The following is a 16892-nucleotide window of genomic DNA, read 5'->3' on the forward strand; positions in this document are numbered from 1 at the left end:
ATTAACATTTCTTTGTGTATCTATGATCATTCATAGTTCCTAGAAAAAACAGAACACCTCTGCATATCAGGAAACAGAAACCAGACCTCCAGGCACTAAGGAACAGACTTTCTTATACTGAGGAGGGATCTTGGGGCAAGCTGAGGGCAAAATACAGGCTGGCACACACCCCCTCCCCACTCCCCACCCCCCCAGCAGTTGGACTTTGTGCGATATTCCTCAGACACTCATGGCTACCCAAGAACAAAGAAAAGGAGTTGAAGTGCTTGCCATGGTAATGTGGGAAACTAAGACAAATGAAAAATTAAATTCTCTTAACTGCCTATAGCGCAATGACGAGTCCTTGAGACCAGCAGACTGACCTCCCTCTAGGAGCTCAGCTGCCTCAAGGGTAACACTTTGCTGGGGGCAAAAGAGAACCTTAGCTTAACATTATCCCAAACTTGAGGATCAGGTAAGTCAACTTCCTTTATCTCAACTGCCCTAAGACATATGCTGGCAATCATACTCCAAGCTTATGGCCCCTCAATATACATCTAAAGGATCTCATGACTGAGGTGTTATTAAATGGTAATAAATGGTGTTTCCTAGCAACAACTAGCCCCTCAAGGTCCTGGAAACCTTGCTTCCAAAATTCCTTAGAGAGTTACTGTATCCCTGACACCCTCCCAACCTGAGGGTATATAATGAGTTACCCATCACAACCCCAGTGCAGCTGTTCCTAACCATGGGTCCTGTCCCCATGTTTTAATAAAATCACTTTTTTGCACCAAAGACATCTTCAAGAATTCTTTCTTGGCTGTCGGCTCTGAACCACCCCACCATCACCCCAAAACCTCATCAATACAAGCTCCGAACACTGACATAATGTCTGTAGCCTGTACCATCTAGTCTGTATGTAATCAAGAAATGTTAACTGCCCTAAACTCCTTTAAAAACTCCTGAGCCAGGCAGAAACCTCAGAGTTGGCCTTTGGACAAGAGTCTGCCTTCTCCCCAGGTGGCCAGCCTCCTGAATAAATCTCATATTCGTTTCCGATCAAAGGAATCTTGAGTGTTGGAATCTTGTCTCTTGAGTGTTGGCTTTTCGAGTGACAGGAAGCCAAACTTGGATTTCGGGAACAATCATACGTTCATCAAGATCTATAGATTATACAGCACCAAGAGTGAATTCCAATGTAAATGAAGGAATTTAAGTGACAATAACGCATCAATGTAGGTTTGATTGTAACAAATGTACCACTCTGATGAGGAATATTGATAGTGGGGGATACTGTGCACTTACGTGGGGTGGAAGGGATGAGGGAAGCCTCTGTACCTTCTGCTGAGTTTTGCCGTGAACCTAAAAGTGCTGTGAAAAATAAAAATCAATAAAATAAAAAAGATTCCAAGAGACTTTACATCTCAAAAACTTTTGAAACAATTTTTAGTATAGCCATTTACATTTAGAAAATATATAATTTCTTTTCTTTTGTTATTTTATATCATGTTTTATTTTAACTTCCTAACTAATAGTGCCTGTTAGAGTGTCACTAGTACCTTTAGATGCTGTATTTATAACATTTGTTCTTAACTTAAATTGCTGTTGCTTTAGCATGGGCGTATCACTTTTGCAGGCTAGTCTGCAAAATCATTAATCATTTTAAATTAGGTGGAAGTAGGTTCACCTGAGGGCATTCCACGACAATTTTGCTCTTCCAGAGAATTCTAACATACCCTTCCTTATTATTATTGAGAAAATTGTGCATTGTTTATTTTTAAGTGAATGTCCTCATTTTTATTTTACACAATTTTACCCACCTCCTTCATCACCCTCAACTCCAGTAGCTTGATAGAAAAGCTTAAATTATCAGACGTCCTTTTCTGATGAGTTACTGAACACTTACTTTGAAATATAAAAATTTTCCCACACATACAGCTATTAAATAGCAACTAATTTTAGCTCTCACTTCAAAGGCTTCTTAATGTAGATAGGAAGGCTTCTGAATGAGGCAATAGTTCACTGGTAATCATTTTTCTCTTCATATTTCACAAATACATATCTGCCAGATCCATACCTGTATGATAACTCAGCAGGATGTTTTTATGAAAATTCTCAAAAGGATTGTTCAACTCAAATATTAGGATGTAGCTCTGGTACCTTAAATCAAGAAAGTGAAAAAGAATTGGTCCAAGTGAAAAAGAAGTTCCCAAAGGGTCTGATGCCTCTCATCACCTGACAGAGAGCAAGTGGCAGACAAGTCTCTGTAACCTCAGTCTTGGTGGCTCAGCCTTTGGGATGCCGAACAGCAAAGTGTAAATTTTGTTTTCTGAAGTGACATTGTGTCCAAGTTTTACCTAATTTCCCACTATCAGAAGAGTCCCTGGGAACAAATCTTGGAGAAAAGAACTGTGGGTATCAATACCATACCTGCCTGCACAACAGAACAAGCCAGGACTTAGTGCGGGGGGGGGGGGGGGTGTGTGGAGGGGGTGAGGGTCCTGGGCAGGGCTGCAAAGGGCAGCTTCCAGGGCCCATGCATTTTTTTAAATCTTTATTTCTTTTTGAGAGAGAGAGAGAGAGAGAAGAGAGGGAGTGATAGTGTGTGAGCAGGGGAGGAAGAGAGAGGGAGACAGAATCCGAAGCAGGCTCCAGGCTCTGAGCCACCAGCACAGAGCCTGATGCAAGGCTCGAACCCACAAACCATGAGATCATGACCTGAGCTGAAGTCAAAGGCTTAACCAACTGAGCCACTCAGGCGCCCTGGGTCACATGTTCTCTTTGGGTCACCAATGCCCCCATAGAGGCCATTTTTAAATTGCCAGGGTGTTTTCTGATGTTACAGTGATTGAGGAACATTACTGCCATTTAGTGCATAGGGGCCAGGGATACTGTCCATGCTACAACACTTTAAGAAAGACTTATACAATCAAGTGTTGTCCTGTGTCCTTCATTGCTCTGAAATGTCCCATCAGACATTTGTATAAGTGCAAATCCTGTTTTTTAAAAAATTATGTCAGCCTAAAAACTAATGATATTTTGTATATAACACAAAGTATTTATTGCATTGTTTTAAGATGTGCATGGTATTTCAGACTCTAATATTATATACTGTTCTAGTCTGCATTTGTAGCTTCTTAATTCATGGTGATTCTACATTTGGATGCAAACATATGACCATTTAATATGTCTTTAATATTAGTGCCTAAGCATTTGCATATTGAAATACATATAATTTTGTTACAAATTATTTTACTTATGTGTTTGCTTTATAAGATGGTTAACCATTACATCAATTTTTTTGAAATTATCCATGTAGTAGGTTTTATCATCTATCAATTTTGTTTCAAGAGAGTAAAGACATTGTTACAAAAGACTTCTTATTAAAATAAAAGTTTAGGGGTGCCTGGGTGGCTCAGTCAATTAAGCATCCAACTTTGGCTCAGGTCATGATCTCGCAGTTTGTGAGTTCTAGCCCTGAGTTGAGCTCTGTGCTGACAGCTCAGAGCCTGGAGCCTGCTTGGGATTCTGTGTCCCCCTCTCTCTCTGACCCTCCCCTGCTCATGCTCTGTCTCTCTCTGTCTTTAATAAATAAATAGTTACGAGAAAATTAAAAAAAAAAAAAGAAAAGTTTAGTTTATCCATTCACCCATAAGAAGAAATGAAGTTCTGATATATTCTTGTATGAACATCAAAAACATTAATGTTAGGGGCACCTGGGTGGCTCAGTTAAATGTGACTCTTGATCTCAGCACAGGTCATGATCTCATGGTTTGTGAGGCTGAGCACTTTTAGTGCAGAGCCTGCTTGGGATTCTCTCTCCCTCTCTCTCTGCCCCTCCCCTGTTTGTGTGCTCTCACTCTCTCTCAAAATAAACTTTAAAAAAAGAAGCATTAATGCTAAGCAAAAGATGCCAGACACAAAGAGTCACATGTCATATGATTCCTTTTATTTGATATATCCAGACCAGGCAAGCCCATAAAGACAAAAAAATATTAGCTGTTGTCAGAAGAATGGGGGGAGGGAGGAATAGGGAGTGATTACTTAAAGAATATGGGGTGTTCTTCCGGGGTGATGAAAATGTTTTGAAACTAGACAGGCGGTGGTTGCACAATATTGTAATCGCACTGGACGCCACTGAATTGAACACTCTAAAATAGTTAATTGCATATTGTATTACTTTTACCTCAGTTCTTAAAAAGGGAAAAGTTAGGTCTATTAAGTTTGAAAATAACTACCTTAGGAGTTCTTAACCTCTTCTGTTCCATGGACCCTACTAAGTAGCCTTGGGAAGCCTATGAAACTCTTCTCAAAATAATGTTTGTAAATATTTAAAATACATTGTTAATGAGTAATCCAATTATATTGAAATATATCTACAAACAAACTTTAGGAAAAAAAAAACATTGTGATCTAATAACACACTTGCTTCTTCACTGAGGCATGAAGTGACTGGATCCAGCAGCAGATCTAATCACTACCATAATTCTCAAGTAGTGATGGATGTAAATGATAGAGACACGTGTACCATCAGAAAAATGATATCACAATTATGTATCACTTCTACTGCAGAAGAAAAGCATAGACAGTGCTCCCACTATGTAGGGTTTGTTGTCTGCACTTATAAATGCTAAATTTTAGTTAGAAGTCCATGAAAATAAAGATGCAATCTTTTTTTTTTAAATCCAAGTTTACTCACCCCCTAAAATCTACCTCAGAACTGCTGGTGGTAAGCATTAGTAAAGGGAATGGGTATATATTATTTCCCTTTTGTCCTTAGAACCCCTTTGGTGGAAGTGGTTAAGAGCTTGAATAGAAGATGGGGTGCCTGGGTGGCTCAGTCGGTTAGATGTCCGACTTCAGCTCAGGTCATGATCGCACAGTTTTTGGTTTCAAGCCCTGCATCCAGCTCTGTGCTGACAGCTTGGAGCCTGGAGCCTGGAGCCTGCTTGGGATTCTGTGTTTCCCTCTCTCTCTGCCCTCCCCTGCTCACGCTCTCTCCCTCTCTCTCTCAAAAATAAACATTAAAAAAAAAAAAAAAAAAAAGCTGAGTAGAAGAATAGAAGAAAAGAAAAAAGTAGGTTGGTGTTCCGGATTTCTCTTTAAGACTGTCATGGTTGAAGAACAGATAAGAGTCTGTCCTCTACTTATTTTTTAAACATTTTTCTTCCTTATTTTAAAAGATATTTTGATCCAAGTTTTAATGAAACAAATGGCCAAGGAAGCAGACTCGCCTAGCTAATAGAGACATAAATGAATAAAAGATGAGAAATTAGTTTTATTCCCCCTTGTCTGGGGAAAAAAAAAAGTTGTTGTTAGTGGAAATTCTTTTCTGAATGATTGTAGATATATAAGTGACAATAAGTCCATATTCTGAGGCCCATATATCTCTTAAAAATAGAAAAGAGGACAATCGAGTTGTTTTTAACCAAGTCCCAGTGATATACAGAATATATTTGGTATTAAGCTTTCAGTCTTTCTGGCTAGTTAGTGAATTGAATGTAATAAAATTCATCCATCATCCAAGAACCACATGTTATTTAACTACACATTGTTAAATGGCACAAAAAAATAGAAAGTTTTGCTTCATTGTATTATTACTGCTTCTAGGCTAAAATAATCATGAGAAATTTCAGCTGCAAATGACACATTATAAATTCCTTGTAATATTATAAATACAGTAATCATGGTAATACTCTAATCTAATTCAAGAGTGAGCTACAAAATTGGCAATAATAGGTCCTGAACAAAATCTAATGAGACAACCCATTTTCTCTGCCCACTTTCTAGATTTTCCCTTTAGGCCTTGAGCAGTAGGAATTAATTTTGTTTTAAATGGTTTAACCATAGAACTCCTATCCCCCCTCCCCGAATTTATACTATTCTAATTACATGGAATAATGGTTTTAAAATGGGATTCAAAAGAACCCTGTGTTCCAAAGGCAATTCCTTGAAATAAATTTCAAATAATCCATTGCAAGAAAATATGGACAGAATTAATTTATAATCAAACCTCTTGCCTACACCACAAAAGAATTTTAGGATACCAAAAAGAATGCAGAATGGTTTTATAATGTCAGTTGGTAATGTTTGTGTTAGAAACTCAGTAGCTGAGGTATTTTCCTTGTTTGAAAATCACGTTTCTAGAAAGAGAACTTATTCTTGCCTTCATTCCTTTACTCATACCTTCATCTAATATTTAGTTAGATGTACTATATGTCAGGAAGTATGATAGTAACTGAATACAGAATGACAGAAAAAAATTTTAAAACTTCTGCCCTCATGGTGTTTATAGTCTAGTAAATAGTTCAGGCATTCAACAAATAATCACATAAATCTAACAGGATTAAAAACTGAGATAAATGCTGTGAAGGAAAATATAGGAAGCCATGACAGAAAATAATAGGAAGACTTGATTTAGGTTGAGGATCATGGGAAGCCTAGGTAAGAATGTAACATTTTAGCTGAAACCTAAAGAAGTAAGAGAGAACCAGGTGCCTGGGTGGCTCAGCCAGTTAAGCTTTGGACTCTTGATTTCAGCTCAGGTCATGATTTCACACTTCATGGGATCAAGCCCTAGTCAGGTTCTGCACTGACACAGCCTACCTGGGATTCTCTCTCTCCCTCTCTCTCTCTCTCTCTCTCTGCCCCTCCCCTGCTTGCACATGCGCTCTCTCTCTCTCTCTCTCAAAATAAATAAATAAATAAACATTATAAAAAAAAAAAAAGAAGTAGGAGAGAGCCAAGGGAAAAGTGGCATAGGGAAAACAATGTGCAAAGATCCTGAGGTAATACTTGCCTAAGGAATTTTTCTAAGGAAATATTTGCCATGATATATAAAATATTTTTTCCCCACAGGATGGATGCTCCAGGAAGCAGAACCTGAGACAGAATACTTTTTAGGAAGTGCCCTTAGACTCAATCTCTGTGGAAGGCAGGGGAAGGACTCAGGATTTGGCTGAGGGAAAAGTTCAGATGCAATGTAGACCCAAACAGCAGCTTTGGCTGACCACACAGGAGTACTAGAGGTCACAGGGCCAGTCAGAATTGCCTTCTAATGGGCCAAAATGGCTGGACCTTTATTTTTTTTTAATTAAAAAAATTTTTTTTAATTTTTATTTATTTTTGAGAGGGAGACAGAGTATGAGCAGGGAAGGGGCAGAGAGAGAGGGAGACACAGAATCTAAAGCAGGCTCCAGGGTCTGAGCTGTAAGCACAGAGCCCCACACTGGGCTTAAACTCAACGTCTGAGAGATCATTAAGTGAGCCGAAGTCGGAAGCTTAACCGACTGAGCCACCCTGGACCTTTATAACCTTTCCTCTATTGAATATAAGCCATTTTGGTAGAAGGTGTGACCTTGGGCAAGGTGGCTCTGCAGTTGATGCCAACCTTGAAGAGACTGACAGTTGAAGGCTCTCTGCTAACAGTGCTCCGAGCAGTTAAGGAAATCAGTCCCTCCTTGAAGGGGAGTCTGAGTGGCGCCTCTCCGTGAATATCACAATATTCAGTTTTATAAAAGCCTTACAAATCAATAAAAAGAAAACTATCCCAATAGCAAACAGAGTGGAAATTTACAGAAAAATCACATTACCAATAAATACATAAAAATATGCTCAACCACCGTCAGCAATAAGGAAAACACAAACTAGAATGAGAAGCCTTTTAGCTGTGCTGTGCACTGCGTTGGCAAAAATTTAATGACTGATAATACCCATAGTTGATGGAGGTATTGTTATACTGTCGCTCACTCATCCTGGAATTCCTGGGCAATGGCCCCTCTCAATGTGATACAGCTTCCTCAGTGCAGGAGCATCCCTGTTAGCTAGCTATCAGAGTTTGCAGTAACGACGATGGAGTTTCCACACTGGGTGAGGGAAGGGGGCTAAATCAAAGTAATTTTGAAATGGACTGATTCATGTGAATGTCCACACAGTCCACGGGAAAAGCAAACAAGACTCTACAGGGGTTCCTCATAAATACATCTCAATTTCCAGCTTTCTATTATTTTTTGTTCAATTTCAAAAATTTTTTTTTTAATAATACAAGGGGCTTAAGAAAGATGCTAACAATGTTGCTCCTTTGAATCAGATTATCTTAGGCAAGTCCACACTGATGGAGTTACCTTTTAGGCACCGCTTCGTTGATGTCAATAGTCTTTTCCCCTCTTTTAGAGCTTTCAGTTGGCTTCCATATGCAATCAGGTCTACATTTTTAAAAATTATCTATTTTAATTCCAGAATAGTTAACATACAGTCTTATATTAATTTCAGGTGTACAATATAGTGATTCAACAATTCCCTGCATCATCCAGTGCTCATCATGATAAGTGTACTCTTTAATCCCCATCACCCGTTTTATTCCATTCCCCCCACCTCCCCTCTGATGGTTAGTTCTCTGTAGTTAAGAATCTGGGTTTTGGTTGTCTCTTTTTTTCTTTGTTTGTTTGCTTTGTTTCTTAAATTCCACACGAGTGAAGCATATGGTATTTGTCTTTCTCTGACTGACTTATTTCACTTAGCGTAATACTCTCTAGTTCCATCCATGTCATTGCAAATGGCAAGATTTAATTCCTTTTTATGGCTGAGTAATATTCCTATATATATACAAATATATACCATAAATATCACATGTATCATATATATCATATATATATATATGATATATATGATATACACATATGTGTATACCACATCTTCTTTATCCATTCATCTACTGATGGACACTTGGGCTACTTCCATAAATTAGCTACTGTAAATAATGCTGCAATAAACATAGGGGTGTATATATCCTTTTGAAGTGTTTTTGTATTCTTTGGGTAAATACCCAGTCGTACAATTACTGGCTTGAAGGGTAGTTCTAATTTTAATTTTTTGAGGAAACTGTATACTATCCTCCACAGTGGGTGTACCAGTTTGCATCCCCACCAACTGTGCACTAAGATGACTTTTTCTCCACATTCTTGCCAACACCTATTGTTTCTTGTTCTAGCCTTCTATTTTGAGGTTCAGCTATTTCTTTTTTTTTTTTTAATTTTTTTAATGTTTATTTTTGAGACAGAGAGAGACAGAGCATGAATGGGGGAGGGTCAGAGAGAGAGGGAGACACAGAATCGGAAGCAGGCTCCAGGCTCTGAGCCATCAGCCCAGAGCCCGACGCGGGGCTCGAACTCACGGACCGCAAGATCATGACCTGAGCTGAAGTCAGACGCTTAACCGACTGAGCCACCCAGGCGCCCCAAGGTTCAGCTATTTCTATAGGGAGAGGAGTTACAATTTTTGTTTGTTTGTCCAAAAAAGAACTTACCTGTGTTTACATATATGCTAATAAATGCAGAGGAAAATCTGGAAGGACATTTTTTTTGAAGCTTACTTCTAAGTGTTTTTTATTGTTATAATTACCATGTATTATTTTAAATTTTAAAAAGGCTTTAGATGATCTCCCAGCAAAAGTGATGCCTTCTAAGATAGCTAATCATTTTCAGAACTTCATCTTAGACATCTTCCTCTTAGATATTCATTAAGAATCAACTACCACTCTGACCTTCTCCCCGTCCAAAAAAAAAAAAAAAAAATTAAAATTAGAAAAAAAGAAGGAAGATAGGATTAAAAAAACAAAACAAAACAAACAAAAAAAATCCAGTCCATCCTGGGTGGATCACAGTGAATAACTACAAAGGAGAGTAGTAGACAGGTCATATAGAGCCTTATGGGAGATTTTAAGAATTTGGGAATGGATCCTGCAGTGGGAGCCCAATAAGAGTTTTTTTGTTTTTTTCTCTTCAGATAACTTTATTTTTTTTTTATTTTTTAATATATGGGATTTATTGTCGAATTGGTTTCCATACAACACCCAGTACTCATCCCAAAAGATGCCCTCTTCAATACCCATCACCCACCCTCCCCTCCCTCCCACCCCCCATCAACCTTCAGTTTGTTCTCAGTTTTTAAGAGTCTCTTATGCTTTGGCTCTCTCCCACTCTAACCTCTTTTTTTTTTTTTTCCCTTCCCCTCCCCCATGGGTTTCTGTTATGTTTCTCAGGATCCACATAAGAGTGAAACCATATGGTATCTGTCTTTCTCTGTATGGCTTATTTCACTTAGCATCACACTCTCCAGTTCCATCCATGTTGCTACAAAAGGCCATATTTCATTTTTTCTCATTGCCACGTAGTATTCCATTGTGTATATAAACCACAATTTCTTTATCCATTCATCAGTTGATGGAAATTAGGCTCTTTCCATAATTTGGCTATTGTTGAGAGTGCTGCTATAAACATTGGGGTACAAGTGCCCCTATGCATCAGTACTCCTGTATCCCTTGGGTAAATTCCTAGCAGTGCTACTGCTGGGTCATAGGGTAGGTCTATTTTTAATTTTTTGAGGAACCTCCACACTGTTTTCCAGAGTGGCTGCACCAGTTTACATTCCCACCAACAGTGCAAGAGGATTCCCGTTTCTCCACATCCTCTCCAGCATCTATAGTCTCCTGATTTGTTCATTTTGGCCACTCTGACTGGTGTGAGGTGATATCTGAGTGTGGTTTTGATTTGTATTTCCCTGATGAGGAGCGACGTTGAGCATCTTTTCATGTGCCTGTTGGCCATCCGGATGTCTTCTTTAGAGAAGTGCCTATTCATGTTTTCTGCCCATTTCTTCACTGGATTATTTGTTTTTTGAGTGTGGAGTTTGGTGAACTCTTTATAGATTTTGGATACTAGCCCTTTGTCCGATATGTCATTTGCAAATATCTTTTCCCATTCTGTTGGTTGCCTTTTAGTTTTGTTGATTGTCTCCTTTGCTGTGCAGAAGCTTTTTATCTTCATGAGGTCCCAATAGTTCATTTTTGCTTTTAATTCCCTTGCCTTTGGGGATGTGTCGAGTAAGAAATTGCTACGGCTGAGGTCAGAGAGGACTTTTCCTGCTTTCTCCTCTAGGGTTTTGATGGTTTCCTGTCTCACATTCAGGTCCTTTATCCATTTTGAGTCCAATAAGAGGTTTTAAGCACAGACTGCTTATTCAATTTCTGCCTTATAGCCACCACCTTAATTGGAGTGTGGCCAATCAACTGGAGGGGAGCAAGTATGGCAGCTAGGAGTCTAATTAGGAGGCCATGTAAGGAATCCAAGTGAGATACAGTAAGAGCATTGGGAGTGGCAGCAAAACTGGTAGAAAACAGATGGCTCTCCTGTGGTCATGGAGTTAACAGGAATGGTAGAGAAGCTGAGATAGAAAATTATTTCCAGGGAGGAGAAAGAACAAATCCAGCACATCAGAAGATAGAGTCTAAGAGGAAGGAAGGCAAGGAATACTGGACATGGAGGGGGAAAAGGAATTAAGAAGAGCTGTGGAGGCACCTGGGTGGCTCAGTTGATTAAGCATTCAACTTTTGATTTTAGCTCAGGTTATGATGTCAGAGTTTGTGAGATCCAGCCTCACATAGGGCTCTGCCCTGACTACCCAGAGCCTGCCTGGGATTCATTCTCTCCCTCTCTCTCTGCCCCTCCAGCATGTGTGCTTGCTCTCTTTCTCCCAAAAATAAATAAATATTTAGTAATGGAAAAAAAACAAAAACAAAAACAAAAGAACCATGAAGCTGAGGAAGAATGAATTAAAAGTAAAATGGAAATAAGGTTAGGAAGCTCTGTGGGGCTGTATTCGGAGGCAATGAAATAGTAGTGGTCTATATCTTTAAGCAGCAATTAAGGAAAAATTTGTATACTTTCAAAGCAACTAAATATTGTATCTTTTTAAAAATTTTTATTAGGAAAACCAAAATCTTCCACTATATTTAAGCGTGTTTCATTTATTTCCCTTTTGCTGAAGAGCTTCTCTTTCATTTTAAAATATAAAAATAACATAACTCATGTGCCCAGTGGTGCCTGGTGTGATGCAACACATCTAAACAAATTTTGTAGTTAGGACAATGCTTCTGAAGCTAGGCTATTGTGTCTTTTTTGACTTACCTTCTAAGCTAGTTGGTTCTGAAATATTTTTCCCATACAGACAACACTGTATTCTTTAAGAAAAGGGACTTGGCTACTGCAAATGAGATAAACGATAATATGTTTATCAGGAAGAAGTATGCCTTATTAACATACTTTAAATCAAAAGACTTTCATGGCAGTGGTTATAATTGGAGAAATAAATTTTGTGTCATAAATGATCCTCTTCAGAGCCATCTGGCTCTCAGGTTAGAAGTCCCGCAAGGAGAGGTCTCCTAGCGCTTAGGATGTGTACTCTCTAAGGACCTGGAGTGAGGCAGCAGCCATTAACATCCTAATCATGCTATGAAAAAAACAGCTTTGCTTACCAAGGTGATTCGTGGGTCGTATGTTCAATATAGCTTCTCATACAAGACCAAACAGGGCTCAAAACTGCCTATCTAAGGCTGCAGCCAGCAAGATCCTCTTTATCTGGCGGAGAAGCCAGCGGCTCAATCAGCAGTGACATGTGGGCTGGCTGAGCTGTCTGGGACTGAGTCTGGCCCCATCTGAAGAAGGGCAAAGGGGAATGGGCAACTGAAATAAAATGGAGGCCTTGCCCACAAAGTCAAGCAGACCATAAGCCACCCAAGAAAGCTGCTTTCAGGTTTGACAAGAAAGGAGTGGGTATGTACTGACCTTTAGTGATCTTTTTAGGAAAATATGCAATCAGCTAGAATGTTAATCTAGTGCATAATTCTAGTATATATGCTTTTTAAAACTCTGATCTAATTCTAGGATGTACACCTATGAAATATATCTAAACTACTATCTATATCTTATGTGGAATATTATTCATTATATGTAATTTCATTTTATCTTATTCTTTTACATTTTCTCTCCTTTAAAACATTTTTTCCCGAAGCTTTACTCCAAGTGAAAATAATATCAAAATTACCTAACTAGTCAGCTAAGACTCTTTTTCACCAGCTTTGATGTCACAGTGCATTCCACTTTATCACATGAGGTTTCTCTAGAGAAAAACCACCACTGCCATATGTCTTTAAGAAAGAAAAGTCTGGTTAACTGACTAGCTCCATTTGCTGAAATCACTTTCCTTCTTATTATTTTTGTTTCCGTAAGAAATCATTTATTTTTTGAAAGTAAAAGATAACTTCATAAATAATACCTAAAAATAAATGCCCATTAGCTGTCTCCAAGATTACAAAAAGAAAAACTATGCAATTAAAAAATAATACATAGATAATTGATCCCTAAAAGATAAATCTAGAAGTGACTGAACTAAAGTGCTTTTCTTATGACTTTTGGAAATCTACAGTGGGTCCTTAGCTATCAATATAATTATCTCACTTAATTCCTGTTGGCTTTGCTTTTAACTGATCACCAGTAAAATTCAAATTTCCCCATCTTGGAAATGAAGCTTGAGTCTTTTCTCAGACACTGGACAAGGGAGATGATAAAGCATTTAATCTCATTCGTAAACATTCAAATGAGTATTTATCCCTCATTTGCAGCTGTCATACAGCTATTTCAATTCCCCTGCTTTCTCTCAAAACATTTTTAGTAGCCTTTTCTTAAAAATGTCATCCAGACCAGGTTACCAGCCACTTTAAAAATATCAGTCTCATGATATTATAATGATATCTCATTTTAGACCCCAAAATGTTATTACTCAGTGAAATCATACATCTTTTCCTGCTCCAAATGACCTTCACATCTTTCCAAACACCGAATTATTCAGAGGACAAAGATTTGGCATCACTGAGAACAGTCCAAATGGAATGCCATGGGCTCTGAACAAAAAGGATAAGAAAACCCATATATGTTTGGACTTTTAAATTTTCAAAACATCTTCAACTCTCTCATCTCATTGACTTCTTCATGATTTTCCCTGGGTATTATTAGTCACATACAGAGAAAGAAACTGAAGCCTGAAGAAGTCATTCTATGCCATTCACTCATTCATTTGATATTTATGTGATACCTACTATGGGCCAACACTGGCAGATCAGATCATGTCTGAGGTTACATAGCTAGTAAATGGCAGACTAGAACCAGGATGCTAGGTCCAACCTTCTGCTCTATCATATGGCCTGTGGCAGATAAGATTTTCTAAACTAAAATCTTTTGTTATGTATGCCATAGAAGTTTGCCACACCTCTATCAAGGAGTGAAGTCTAATATACTCCTTCTTTTGAGTCTGAGTAGGCTGTGACTTACTTGTCACTAATAGAATTAATGCCAGATGCTCTCTCTCTCAAAAAAAAAAAATTAAAAAATAAGAAATAAAAAATTAAAGGAATATTTGGGGTGCCTGTTGGCTCAGTTGGTTAAGCGTCTGACTTCAGCTCAGGTCATGATCTCGTGGTTTGTGAGTTCGAGTCCTGCATTGGGCTCTCTGCTATCAGCACAGAGCCCACTTTGGGTCCTCTGTCCCCCTCTCTCTGTGCTGCTCCCCCACTTATTCTCTCTATCAAAATAAATAAATAAACTTCAAAAAAAAGAAGTGGCAGAAGTGAAGTTACATAAATTCCAAGGTTTGCTTCAACTTCATGAGCTAGACGACTTGTTCTTAAACCTTGTCTTTTAAAGTTAGCAGTCCATGTGCCCTAAGGCCAGCATGTTGTCAGGAAGCCCAAACTAACCCCTGTCAAAAGACCACATGGCAAGGCTCTGAGAGCCAGACACCCAGGCAGCACCCATCTGCTTTAGCATTCCTTCTGTTCCGACCCCAGCCATCATCTATCTGACTGCAACTGTATGACAAACTGCATGATCCAGAACCATTAGGTGAGCCTTTTTTGAGTTTCTAATCCACAGTAATAATTAACCAGAACACTGTCACTAAGAAAAATCCAAAACATTTGTGATAACTGTGTGGTAGATTGCATTAACCACTCTGAATTCTTCATTCCTCCCTATCTCCATGCCCTTCCCATGTATCGTTGCAGCTCCTTGAGGCAGAATATATTGGACCATTCTGTGACTCATTTCAGCGATGTGTCTCCTTTTGCACTGAACGGTATTTGTAATTATAGCACAAGTAGGGACATAAAATGAGCTTAAATGTTTGGGTTTGTTCACTGTGTCTCTGTCAACATGAGAAGACTGTACCTTGTGGCCAGTCCACTGGTCCAAGGAGGACAAACGATGTATGGACTAGGGCTACCTCAACTGAGCACAGCCTAGATCAGCTGACCCTCACCCCATCTGCCGATGCATGAAAAATAATAAATTATTGTTGTTTCAAGCCATTGAATTTTGGGATGATTTGTTTTACAGCAATGGTTAACCCATATACTAACCTTTGAAAAATATATATCCTCTTTAGGCAAACAAAAAAAAAGAAAAATACTTATTATTATGCATAAGTCCTAATTTGTTGTTTGAAAAATCATTCTTCATCTTATTGTCATAATTCATCAGTCCTATGTTTTGGAAGGTGTGGCTGAGGTTAGCGGGGCTTTGATTCCTGTCTTTGCTACTCACAAGCTGCTTGATCTGGGCAAGACTTAAGCCTCTCTAAACTTGGTTAAAGGGAATAATAGTACCTATTCCAAAAGATTGTGAGAGAATTGAATGAGATAATCTGTGGTGTTAGTTCTATGCTTTTGTGACAAGTGATAGGAATACAACCCAAACTAAGAACAAATGGAAATTAGTTGATAAGATATTGCATATAAAGAAGGAAATATTTAACAACTGAACCACAAGGACATAGCTGATCCTTAAAAACAACTGAAGCTCAGGTCTTTAAGTAACTGGAAGACTCTTTTTCTCTTGTTCTTTCCCCAAGTATTTTACCTATTCCTCTTGGCCTGTCAGTATTATTCTTCCTTAGCATTTCCTTTGTAAAGCAGAACCATGGCTGCTAACGGCTCCCAAATCTGACATTCTGTGTTTCCTACTACCGTATGCTCTCTGGTCTTAAATTCAGAATTCTCAGTGGTGGGCTCTAACTGGCTGTTTTGGGGTCAAGTTAGCTACCTTGAATCAACAAAATATGGCCAGGGACATGGTCTGTGGGATGGTAGCTGTTAAATATACCACACGGCAGAGAGAGGAGGATAGTAGATTCCATTAGAAAGGACACTATACCCACAGCAGGCAGGTGTAATGGTAGAACAATTCCTTAGATGGCCACTATATACATAAATCACTTAGCATGGTGGCTAGTTTATGGTAAAAGTGCAGCATGTATTACTATCTTTTGACTGACCCAAAAATTGTCAGTAATCATCACTGAGATATTATCTAATATCCACATGCCTAATTTATAAACCAAGGTTGCAGAGCAGCCTAATGTTAGTTTCTACTGACATTCACCTTCACCTCAAGTGTTATATGGCACGTTAATAGACCTTCCCTGATAATACATGATTTGACAAGTCAGTGAAACCTGGGGAGTTTTCTTCCTTTTCTGAGACACCTTTGATCAAAATCCCCTTTATAGGCTTTATGATGGTCAATTTATGTGTGAACTTGAGCTAATGGGTGCCCAGATAATTGGTAAAATATTATTTCTGGGTGTGTCTGTGAGGGTGTTTCCAAAGAGATTAGCATTTGAATCAGCAGACTGAGTAAATCAGATGGCCTCATCAGTGTGGGTGGGCATCATGCAAACTGTTGAGGGCTTAAGTAGAACCAAAAGGCAGGAGAAGGGTGAATCTGCTTTCTCTGTTTGAGCTGGGGCATCATCTTCTCCTGCTCTTGAACGTTGGTGCTGCTGGTTCTCAGGCCTTTAGTCTCAGACCAGGACTTACACCACTGGCCACATGGCTCTTCCCTGGATCTCAGGCCATTGGGTTTGGACTGGAACTATACTATCAGCTTTCCTGGGCCCAGTTTGCAGATAGCATATCATGGCACCTCTCTGCCTCCATAATTGTATGAGCCAACCCGTCATAATAAATCTCTCTCTATATATATTCTATTAATTCTGTTTCTCTGAAGAATCCTAATACAGGCTTA

The sequence above is a fragment of the Panthera onca genome, chromosome B1, assembly GCF_046562875.1.
Source record: "Panthera onca isolate mPanOnc1 chromosome B1, mPanOnc1 haplotype 2, whole genome shotgun sequence".
NCBI classification, from domain to species: domain Eukaryota; kingdom Metazoa; phylum Chordata; class Mammalia; order Carnivora; family Felidae; genus Panthera; species Panthera onca.